This window comes from Oncorhynchus gorbuscha, unplaced genomic scaffold, assembly GCF_021184085.1.
Source record: "Oncorhynchus gorbuscha isolate QuinsamMale2020 ecotype Even-year unplaced genomic scaffold, OgorEven_v1.0 Un_scaffold_745, whole genome shotgun sequence".
NCBI lineage: Eukaryota > Metazoa > Chordata > Actinopteri > Salmoniformes > Salmonidae > Oncorhynchus > Oncorhynchus gorbuscha.
Genome location: NW_025745790.1, coordinates 83,518 through 96,225, shown reverse-complemented (window position 1 = coordinate 96,225; position 12,708 = coordinate 83,518). Strand labels below are relative to the sequence as shown.

Here is a 12,708-nt window from a genome sequence, read left to right as displayed (position 1 = left end):
AATAACTTTCAATACCTTACTTTGGAAGGATCATTTTTTATGAGATTGGACACATTGGTTTGATTTTATTCCATTCCAGCTATTACAATGAGCCCATCCTCCTAAAGCTCCTCTCACCAGCCTCCACTAATCTTAGACCATTCCTCCAATCTTTCCCGATCTTTCATGTCATTAATCTGCACTTATGTCCTGTCCTCTTAAACTCAAACCAACAGGTTATCAATGGGGTTAAAGTCCTGAGACCGAGATGGTCAAATAACTATTTATTTGTGGATTTTGATGTGGAAGGGAGTGCTCTGTCCGTACCCTCCACGCTCGATTAGAACTAGACGCTCCTGGTGGGCTGGCGAGGCAGAGGACATTAGTGTAGAAAAAATTAAAGTAACAGATGGGACTGTCACCACGTAGCTTCTTTTCTGGGTTTCATTGCGGAATCTCTTTCTGAGAAGCTGTAGTGGTAGCCTGGCAAGCCTATTAGAAGTGGATATGAGCGCTAAACTCTGTGACATGATTTCTGACACGTTCACATTTTAGACGCAACTCAGACATTTCCAACTTGCTAACTGGTTGTAGTTATACACGTGCCACGTTCCACCAGTTAGCAAGGCGGATTTTTCAGAGTTCCGACTCGTACGTGAACAGCAGAAATACCAGGGTTGAATGGTGCATATGTAGGAGTATCGTGTTATTCACAACCCACGCTGTTCTCAGGGCAGGCATGCCGGTTTTGTCTACAATAAGTGACTTTTGCAGAGGTTAGGAGATCTTACACAGCAGGTTAGGAGAATTAGGTTAAGGTCAGGCAAAGTTTAGGATGACCTAAAATGCTCAAATTCTCCCTGAAGCGACTCGGAAATATCTAGTTTTACAATCTGTCCTGAAATCACCCTCCGTTTCCACTAATGTGATTATGTGTGTACGTAGCAGACCAGACGTACAGTGGATGATCCCAACACCTTAGCTCCTTAACCCCTTAGTCTACAGGCCATGGTACTACTGTACAGTAAGTGTTTCTAAGTAACTCTGTCTTAGTGGAATTGGTTTCCATGAAACAGGCTCTGTGGCTTTAATGTGACCAATACTAAAGGACAGAAAATCCTGGGTACTGAGACTCCATCAGGGACTGCCTGCCTCCACTGTGTCAACCAGCTACACACACAGCTATGTCTTACTATACTTGAGGACCAACAATTGATTCCAATTCAAAATCCTATTTTCCCTAACCCCTAAAATAGTCTTTAGAAGTGAGGACCAGAAAAAGTCTCAGTACTCTGAATTTTAGTTGGTTTACTGTTCTGGTGAGGACTTCCGGTTGGTTTACTGTTCTGGTGAGGACTTCTGGTTGGTTTACTGTTCTGGTGAGGTCTTCTGGTTGGTTTACTGTTCTGGTGAGGTCTTCTGGTTGGTTTACTGTTCTGGTGAGGACTTCTGGTTGGTTTACTGTTCTGGTGAGGTCTTCCGGTTGGTTTACTGTTCTGGTGAGGACTTCCGGTTGGTTCACTGTTCTGGTGAGGACTTCCGGTTGGTTTACTGTTCTGGTGAGGTCTTCCGGTTGGTTCACTGTTCTGGTGAGGACTTCCGGTTGGTTCACTGTTCTGGTGAGGACTTCCGGTTGGTTTACTGTTCTGGTGAGGACTTCCGGTTGGTTCACTGTTCTGGTGAGGACTTCTGGTTGGTTTACTGTTCTGGTGAGGTCTTCTGGTTGGTTTACTGTTCTGGTGAGGTCTTCCGGTTGGTTCACTGTTCTGGTGAGGACTTCCGGGAGTACAGGCTTTACTGAATGACAACAAAGCCAAAACGCAACATGGAATTTTCTTGAATAGTTTGGGGTAGGCCTCGTCTCAGAGGACTGCTGAGCAGCTGGCATCGACCCCCCCCGTCTGGGAGAACATGCATCTGATGACGGACATTTAGTTGGTGGTGGAAGGTCGTTTGAAGACTGTTGCTGCAAAACAGCAAGTGAGAGACAAGAGGTGAGTTGGCATCAATACTCCCATAGGCTTATGCCCATTGGTTGAAAGAACCGAGTGATTATTGTACAAGTGTGGTCATAGGTTATTCAGGAAGTGTGGTGGAATTGCCTTAGTGTGCCTTGCTCATAGGCTGAAGTGAAAAGGCGAGTGACATTCCGCAAGCTTGCTACCAGTGAAGGAGAGATGTGACGCTATGCTTCCAAGGTGAACTAAAAGCTACCATGTAAAACACCTGCTCTGCTAATGAGGTAACATTGTAAACACTACCATGTGATTACTCGCAATGCCACTGGGATAGGAAACCATGTGAATTATATTGTGCTTACTAGATAAAAATGTGAAAATGACAAGCCATTCAGACCAGCCGTACTTACTGAACTTTCATAAACCGCATTAAAACGTGTTCACACACACAAAAAAAAGAGTTCCCTAATTTCAACTAGTTTGTGAAACGCAGCAGAAATACCTGGGTTGAATGGTGCATATGCAGGAGTATCGCGTTATTCACAACCCACGCTGTTCTCAGGGCAGGCATGCTGGTTTTGACTAGAAGTGACTGTTTGTAGCAGGTTAGGAGAACTTACGCAGGTTAGTTCAACTTATCCCTGACCGCTGGCTACGTCCCTTCCGTCTTCAAGAGAGCGAGAGTTGCACCCCTTCTGAAAAAACCTACACTCGATCCCTCCGATGTCAACAACTACAGACCAGTATCCCTTCTTTCTTTTCTCTCCAAAACTCTTGAACGTGCCGTCCTTGGTCAGCTCTCCCGCTATCTCTCTCAGAATGACCTTCTTGATCCAAATCAGTCAGGTTTCAAGACTAGTCATTCAACTGAGACTGCTCTTCTCTTATCACGGATGCGCTCCGCACCGCTAAAAAACTTTCTCCTCTGCTCTCATCCTTCTAGACAAAAGGATCGGCTGCCTTCGATACTGTGAACCATCAGATCCTCCTCTCCACCCTCTCCGAGTGTTGGGCATCTCCGGCGGAGATCACTATGTTTATTTTAAAACCTGACATTTCGCTTTCATTTAACCAGGTGGCTGTTGAGAATCAAGTCTCTCATTTGCTCTCACCACTGGTGTCCCCCAGGGCTCTGTTAAAGCCCTCTCCTATTCTGACTATACACCAAGTCAGTTGGCTCTGTCATAACCTCACATGGTCTCTCCTATCATTGCTATGCAGAAGAAAATTAATCTTCTCCTTTCCCCCTTCTGATGACCAGGTGGCTCCTCGCATCTCTGCATGTCTGGCAGACATATCAGTGTGGATGACGGATCACCACCTCAAGCTGAACTTCGGCAAGACGGAGCTGCTCTTCCTCCCGGGGAAGGACTGCCCGTTCCATGATTTGCCATCACGTTTGACAACTCCATTGTGTCCTCCTCCCAGAGCGCTAAGAACCTTGGCGTGATCCTGGACAACAAACCGTTCTACAACTAACATCAAGGCGGTGGCCCTTCCTCACACCTCCTTTTTCTTTGTTTAATGTTAATAGTTTTGTTCATAATAAACAACCATTGGCATAGTTGACCCTGCCTCACACAGGAAGTTTGGCGCAGGTAAAGAATCCAGGCACTTGTCATCTCATAGTCTGGATTACTGCAATAAAGAACCTGTTGGCTGGGCTCCCTGCCTGTGCCATTCGTGTCCCCTACAACTCATCCAGAACGCTTTATGCAGCCCCTAGTGTTCAACCTTCCCAAGTTCTCTCACGATAACCCCGCTCCTCCGCTCTCTCCACTGGCTTCCAGTTGAAGCTCGCATCCGCTACAAGACCATGGTGCTTGCCTACGGAGCTGTGAGAAGGTGAACGTGCACCTCAGTACCTCCAGGCTCAAATCAGCCAGATACACCCAAATAAGGGCACTGTTCATCCACCTCTGGGCTCGCCTCCCTACCACTGAGGAAGTACAGTTCCCCTCAGCTCAGTCAAAACTGTGTCGCTGCTCTGGTGCAATGGTGGAACAAACTGAGCTGCGCCAGGACAATTAAAGCTGAAACCCCAGTGAGGGAGATATGAGTCTTCACCTTCCGGAGACACCTGAAACCCCAGTCTTTAAGGAACACCTAGGATACTGGATAAAGTAAAGATGACCTTAAAATATTTAGATGCACTATTGTAAAGTGGTTGTTCCACTGGATGTCATAAGGTGAATGCACCAATTTGTAAGTCGCTCTGGATAAGAGCGTCTGCTAAATGACTTAAATGTAAATGTTAAATGTAGTATAATTAAAGTGGCATGTTTGGCGAATTCGGTTAAGGTTAGGAAATGGGTTAGGATCTAGCTACAACCAGGTCTGCCCTGAGAACACCCTCTGTTTACACTAATGTGATTGTGTGTACAGTCATTGCCAAAAGTTTTGAGAAGACACAAATATTAATCTGTGCCTCAGTTTGTATGATGGCAATTTGCATTTACTCTGTGAATGTTATGAAGAGTGTTCAGATGAATTTCAAAACAAAGTCCTTCTTTGAAAACAACTGAATCCCCAAAATCATTTACTCCTGTGTCAGTGATTCTCTCGTTAACACAGGTGTGTTATCATGTTATAAGAGTGAAAAGCAAATCCTGAGAACTGAATCACATTTCCATGCATTTCAGCCCTGCAACAAAAGGACCAGCTGACATCATGTCAGTGATTCTCCGTTAACACAGGTGTGAGTTGGCGAGGACAAGGCTGGAGATCACTATGTTTATTTTCAAAAATTTATTTCACTTTCATTTAACCAGGCAGGCTAGTTGAGAACAAGTTCTCATTTGCAACTGCGACCTGGCCAAGATAAAGCATAGCAATTTGACACATACAACAACACAGAGTTACACATGGAATAAACAAAACAGTCAATAATACAGTAGAACAAAAGAAAACAAAAAGTCTATATACAGTGTCATGGCTCCTCCTCTGCAGTGCAGGGGTGGTTCCTCCTGCAGGCAGAGGTGTGTTGGTGATTGGAGTCACCTGGGCTCAGGGCATTTAAACGGCTTCTCTAATCACTCTTCTCTCAAACTCCAAGCATTGTTTTGTTTCTGCCAATCAGTCAGGATGTGGCCCAGAAGTTAATTGACAGCATCCAGGTATGATCAACACTGTTTTGTTCAACTTCATGTATTGTTTCAATAAAAGTTTTGACACTCAATGAAAGGTTGTTTATCCCTCAGTTTCCATAGTAACATTATGATACGAAATTTTTAAAGACCTGATTCCTTTTTTTGTTTAATGTTAATAGTTTTGTTTATAATAAAAACCTTTTTGATTGGCTGATACCTGTTGTTCAGTGTCCCTCATAGTTTGGTTTATAATAAAGAACCTTTTTGATTGGCCGATACCTGTTGTTCGTGTCCCCTCATAGTTTGGTTTATAATAAAGAACCTTTTTGATTGGCTGATACCTGTTGTTCGTGTCCCCTCATAGTTTGGTTTATAATAAAGAACCTTTTTGATTGGCTGATACCTGTTGTTCGTGTCCCCTCATAGTTTGGTTTATAATAAAGAACCTTTTTGCTGAACCTGTTGTTCTGTCCCCTCAGTATCTTTGGTTTATAATAAAGGACCTTTTGATTTCCATACTAATAAACAACACTGATGTCAGGGATCAACCATTGTTCATAGGTGCAAACCATGGTTGATAAAGAACCTTTTTGATTGGCCGATACCTGTTTCATGTCCCCTCATAGTTTGGTTTATAATAAAGAAAACCACGTGTCCAGTTCCTGTGACAACAGTGAGTGCAAATGAGTAAGATCCAGTTAAGGCAATAAATAGGCCATGGTGGTGAAGTAATTATAATATAGCAATTAAAACTGGAGTGGTAGATGTGCAGAAGATGAATGTGCAAGTAGAGATACTCTAAAACCAGCCAGATAAATAAATAAATACTGTATGGGGAAACCAGGTAGATAGATGGGCTGTGTACAGGTGCAGTGATCTGTAAAACTGCTCCAGCTGGTGCTTAAACCATTAGTGAGGAGATATGAGTCTTCAGCTTCAGAGAATTTTGCAGTTCGTTCCAGTCAGTGGCAGCAGAGAACTGGAAAACCAGTCCAGTCCAGGAGGAAACATTGTAAAACCTGTAGCCAGTGGGTACAACATTCATCTAAAACCAGTCCAGGGCCATTACAACAGAGCATCTAAAACCAGTCCAGGTGGGTAATGTATGGGGCTTTTACAAAACGGATTCATCTGAAAACTGCATCCCAGTTTGTTGAAAGAGTCCAGTGGACAACATTCATCTAAAACATCACCAGTCCAGAACAACATTCATCTAAAACCAGTCCAGTCCCATTACACATTCATCTAGGAGAGGGTATGTCCAGTGAAAAACATCTGGGACATATACAGGTACATTGGACTGCTGAGGACTGGGGTAAAGTCATTTTCTCTGATGAATCCCTTTACGATTGTTTGGGGCATCTGGAAAACAGCTTGTCTGGAGAAGACAAGGTGAGCGCACCATCAGAACTGTGTCATGCCAACAGTAAAGCAACCTGAGACCATTCATGTGTGGGGTTTCTTCTCAGCCAAGGGAGTTGGCTAACTCACAATTTTGCCTAAGAAAACAGCCATGAATAAAGAATGGTACCAACACATCCCGAGAGCAACTTCTCCTAACTATCCAGGAACAGTTTGGTGAATCTAAAATGCCTTTTCCAGCATGATGGAGCACCTTGCCATAAGGCAAAAGTGATAACTAAGTGGCTCAGGGAACAAAACATCAATATTTTGGGTCCAGGCCAGTCCCACTTACAGACATTCCCATTGAGAATCTGGCCAACCAGGTGGACCAGTTCAGTTCAAGCATTGAACAACATTCATCTAAAACCAGTCCATCCCATTACAACATTCATCTAAAACCAGTCCCATAACAAGCATTGATTGTTAATCAGGATGTGGCCCAGAAAACCAGTGCCAGGTCGAATTGCACAGGTCTTAAAACCAGGGTCAACACTGCAAATATTGACCCTTTTATCAACATCATGTAATTGTCAATAAAACCCTTTCCACTAATCCCATTACTTCAACATAGTAACATCTGACCAAAACCATCTCCCAAGCAGCAAACTTTCTAAAAATATTTGTGTCATTCTCAACATTTTGTAAAACCAGCTCCACCAGATGATCCCACCATCTTCATCTAAAAGGCCATGGCACCTTATTGCCAATTAAAACCAGTTTCAGTCCCATTGCCAACATTCATCTAAAAAGTCCAGTCTTACATGGAATTCATCTAAAACCAGTCCAGTTTCCATGAAACAAACATTAATCTAAAACCAGTCCAGTCCCATTACAACATTCATCTAAAACCAGTCCAGTCCAGTCCCATTAAACATTCATCTAAAACCAGTCCAGTTCCATTACAACATTCATCTAAAACCAGTCCAGTCCCATTACAACATTCATCATCTAAAAACCAGTCCAGTCCAGTCCCATTACAAATTCATCTAAAACCAGTCCAGTCCCATTACAACATTCATCTAAAACCAGTCCAGTCCCTTACAACATTAATCTAAAACCAGTCCAGTCCCATTACAACATTCATCTAAAACAGTCCAGTCCAGTCCCATTACAACATTAATCTAAAACCAGTCCAGTCCATTACAACATTCATCTAAAACCAGTCCAGTTCCATTACAACATTCATCTAAAACCAGTCCAGTCCATTACAACATTCATCTAAAACCAGTCCAGTCCAGTACAACATTCATCTAAAACCAGTCCAGTTCCATTACAACATTCATCTAAAACCAGTCCAGTTCCATTACAACATTCATCTAAAACCAGTCCAGTCCCATTACAACATTCATCTAAAACCAGTCCAGTCCCATTACAACATTCATCTAAAACCAGTCCAGTTCCATTACAACATTCATCTAAAACCAGTCCAGTCCCATTACAACATTCATCTAAAACCAGTCCAGTCCAGTCCCATTACAACATTCATCTAAAACCAGTCCAGTTCCATTACAACATTCATCTAAAACCAGTCCAGTCCCATTACAACATTCATCTAAAACCAGTCCAGTCCAGTCCCATTACAACATTCATCTAAAACCAGTCCAGTCCATTACAACATTCATCTAAAACCAGTCCAGTCCATTACAACATTCATCTAAAACCAGTCCAGTTCCATTACAACATTCATCTAAAACCAGTCCAGTCCAGTCCCATTACAACATTCATCTAAAACCAGTCCAGTCCCATTACAACATTCATCTAAAAACCAGTCCAGTTCCATTACAACATTCATCTAAAACCAGTCCAGTCCAGTTCCATTACAACATTCATCTAAAACCAGTCCAGTCCAGTTCCATTACAACATTCATCTAAAACCAGTCCAGTCCCATTACAACATTCATCTAAAACCAGTCCAGTTCCATTACAACATTCATCTAAAACCAGTCCAGTCCAGTTCCATTACAACATTCATCTAAAACCAGTCCAGTCCCATTACAACATTCATCTAAAAAGTCCAGTCCAGTTCCATTACAACATTCATCTAAAACCAGTCCAGTCCATTACAACATTCATCTAAAACCAGTCCAGTCCCATTACAACATTCATCTAAAACCAGTCCAGTTCCATTACAACATTCATCTAAAACCAGTCCAGTTCCATTACAACATTCATCTAAAACCAGTCCAGTCCATTACCATTCATCTAAAACCAGTCCACATTCATCTAAAACCAGTCCAGTCCCATTACAACATTCATCTAAAACCAGTCCAGTTCCATTACAACATTCATCTAAAACCAGTCCAGTTCCATTACAACATTCATCTAAAAAGTCCAGTCCATTTCAACATTCATCTAAAAACCAGTCCAGTCCCATTACAACATTCATCTAAAACCAGTCCAGTTCCATTACAACATTCATCTAAAACCAGTCCAGTCCAGTCATTCATCTAAAACCAGTCCAGTTCCATTACAACATTCATCTAAAACCAGTCCAGTTCCATTACAACATTCATCTAAAACCAGTCCAGTCCCATTACAACATTCATCTAAAACCAGTCCAGTTCCATTACAACATTCATCTAAAACCAGTCCAGTCCAGTTCAACATTCATCTAAAACCAGTCCAGTCCCATTACAACATTCATCTAAAACCAGTCCAGTCCCATTACAACATTCATCTAAAACCAGTCCAGTTCCATTACAACATTCATCTAAACCAGTCCAGTCCAGTTCCATTACAACATTCATCTAAAACCAGTCCAGTCCCATTACAACATTCATCTAAAACCAGTCCAGTCCCATTACAACATTCATCTAAAACCAGTCCAGTCCCATTACAACATTCATCTAAAAACCAGTCCAGTCCCATTACAACATTCATCTAAAACCAGTCCAATTACAACATTAATCTAAAACCAGTCCAGTCCCATTACAACATTTCATCTAAAACCAGTCCAGTTCCATTACAACATTCATCTAAAACCAGTCCAGTCCCATTACAACATTCATCTAAAACCAGTCCAGTTCCATTACAACATTCATCTAAAACCAGTCCAGTCCCATTACAACATTCATCTAAAACCAGTCCAGTCCTGTCCCATTACAACATTCATCTAAAACCAGTCCAGTCCCATTACAACATTCATCTAAAACCAGTCCAGTACAACATTCATCTAAAACCAGTCCAGTCCCATTACAACATTCATCTAAAACCAGTCCAGTCCCATTACAACATTAATCTAAAACCAGTCCAGTCCCATTACAACATTCATCTAAAACCAGTCCAGTCCAGTCCCATTAATCTAAAACCAGTCCAGTCCCATTCATCTAAAACCAGTCCAGTCCAGTCCCATTACAACATTCATCTAAAACCAGTCCAGTCCCATTACAACATTCATCTAAAACCAGTCCAGTCCCATTACAACATTCATCTAAAACCAGTCCAATTACAAGGTTAATCTAAAACCAGTCCAGTCCCATTACAACATTCATCTAAAACCAGTCCTGTCCCATTACAACATTCATCTAAAACCAGTCCAGTCCCATTACAACAGTCATCTAAAACCAGTCCAGTCCCATTACTAAAACAGTCATCTAAAACCAGTCCAGTCCAGTCCCATTACAACATTCATCTAAAACCAGTCCAGTCCCATTACAACCATCTAAAACCAGTCCAGTCCATTCCCATTACAACATTCATCTAAAACCAGTCCAGTCCCATTACAACATTCATCTAAAACCAGTCCAGTTCCATTTCAACATTCATCTAAAACCAGTCCAGTACACCATTCATCTAAAACCAGTCCAGTACACCATTCATCTAAAACCAGTCCAGTCAAACATTCCGTGCCGCTGGACCGAAAGCCTTAAGAGTGTCAGGGTGATTTTAGTGGTGCCTAATTCATTGATTCTTATTAGAATCTGTATGATCATAAACATTATGTAGTTGTGAATCATTTCAGCTTCACATAGAAATGTGAGTTATAGACCTGTCATTCCCATTTAAAGACAATCTAGTAAGCGGTAGATCCGTTCTGTGCATTTTACTTTCAGTTTCAAAAAGCTGAAAATACAAAGTTTTAGGTTATTGGAAAGATAATTCACAACAGTTTAGGTGATACAATGATTCTCTAGAGTCTACAGGGAACGCAGTCAATGAGATGACAAAACAAGACAAAGGAGAACTAGGGGTTTTATGGATTTAATGGTCTCGTTTAAAGGTGATAGACAATACATACAAAAATACCTTTTCCAATACAACTTGTTGCCCTACAAAAAAAACAACTGATAAATGACCTGTTTAATTGTTTCTCAAAAAGCACAGAGAAAGTTGTTGGAAAACAGAGTGGTGTAAAAGTCATTGAGATCCTTCAGCTGTTAGAACAGATACAAAACCGTACAAATACACACAAAGCAATAAGAAAACAAAAAATATGAAGAGAATACACCTGTTATAATACATAGGGCGAGTCCCAAATAACACCCTATTCCCTATTTAGTGCACTACTCTTGACCAGAGCCCCATGTAGGGAATAGAGTGCCATTTGGGATGCAAACAGATGCTTTCTGTACACCGAGCCAGGGTAGAATGGAGAGAGAGATCACTGTTTAACAGAGAGCAGGGCTTGTACTCAAAAGGGCCTCAGAGCACCACAGCTGATCTACAGTCAGTTTTGACATTTAAAAATCAGATAAGCTGCGTGGTTCAAGCCCTGAATGCTGATTGGCTGACATCCGTGGTATATCAGACCGTACACCACGGTTATGACAAAACATTTATTTTTTACTGTTGTAATTACGTTGATAATCAGTTTATAATAGCAATTAAGCACCTCGGGGGTTTGTGGAATATGGACAGTATACCACGGCTAAGGGCTGTATCCATGCCCTCCTCGTTGCGCATAAGAACAGCCCATAGCCGCAGAATATTGGCCGTATACCACACCCGCTCGTGCCTGATTGCTTAAAACAAACATTATATAGACAAGGGGGACCTGATCCTAGATCAGCACTCGTACTCAGAAATTTTGTGAGTATGAGTCCTGAAATTTGATTTGAGATGTCAACTCCTCGACCAGACTGCATCTGAAATTGCACCCTATTCCCTACAGAGGACACTTCTATTGACCAGGGCCTTATTGACCAGGGCCGTTTATGGCGCTGGTCAAAAGTAGTACACTATATATAGAATAGGGTGCTATTTGGGACTCAGCCCAGGATGACCCCAGGAGACGCCATGTTTAAGAACCTCCACGGGAGGTGCAGAGGATCAACACCCCACACTGAGGGAATTACAACACACACACTAACTCATGTACACAAACATCCTCACACACACACACACCAGCAAAAGCTTGAAACCCTTTCCGTAACACAAATCCAGCTGTGAACCACTTCACAACCATGACCCTGCTAGCGCAACACAACCATCCAGTCCCTCAGGTTTAGTACATTCCCTGGGTTCTAGAGCTGTCTGGGGAACAGCAGCTTACCGCACGCAGGGTTGTGTTCCAGCCCTACTATAAAACACCTGATTCTACTAATGATCTGCCCCTCAGGACCCTGGTTGGCTGTATCAGGTGTGTGAATCTAGTGCAGGGCTGGAGCAAAAGCCTACAATACCCAGTAGATCTCCAGGAGAGTTGGTTCTCTATTCTAGTGGGTGTCAAAGCTTGAGAGAGAACATACAGGAGACCCTTTAACGAAGAGGGAGGACGTACACAGGAGGTCCTGTTAACCAACCTAGAGGGGGGATATACACAGGAGGTCCTGTTAACCAACCTAGAGGGGGGATATACACAGGAGGTGCTGTTAACCTAGGGGGGGAAACACAGGAGGTGCTGTTAACCAAACTAGAGGGGGGGGGGGGACAGGGGTCCTGCTAACCAACCTAGAGGGGGACACACACACACACACACACAGGAGTTCCTGTTAACCAACCTGGGGGGACACACACACACACACAGAGGAGGTCCTGTTAACCAACCTAGGGACACACACACACACACACACACACACACACACACAGGAGGTCCTGTTAACCAACCTAGGGGGGACACACACAGGAGGTCCTGCCAACCAAACTAGGGGGGGGCACACACAGGAGGTCCTGTTAACCAACCTAGGGGGGACACACACACACAGGAGGTCCTGTTAACCTAGAGGGGGATATACACAGGAGGTCCTGTTAACCAACCTGGGGGGGGACAGGAGTTCCTGTTAACCAACCTAGGGGGGGGGGGGACACAGGACTTCCTGTTAACCAACCTAGGGGGGGGG

At 42.9% G+C, this 12,708-nt stretch overlaps 1 long non-coding RNA gene across 1 annotated transcript; it reads right to left on the bottom strand.

The window, feature by feature from the left end:
- Nucleotides 1-10,614: 10,614 nt before the first annotated feature.
- On the bottom strand, nucleotides 10,615-12,327 carry LOC124020001. Its single transcript, XR_006835882.1, has 2 exons — nucleotides 12,278-12,327; nucleotides 10,615-12,245 (listed from the first exon to the last, which is right to left on the bottom strand). It is a non-coding gene; the product is annotated as an uncharacterized LOC124020001 (long non-coding RNA).
- Nucleotides 12,328-12,708: the final 381 nt, after the last annotated feature.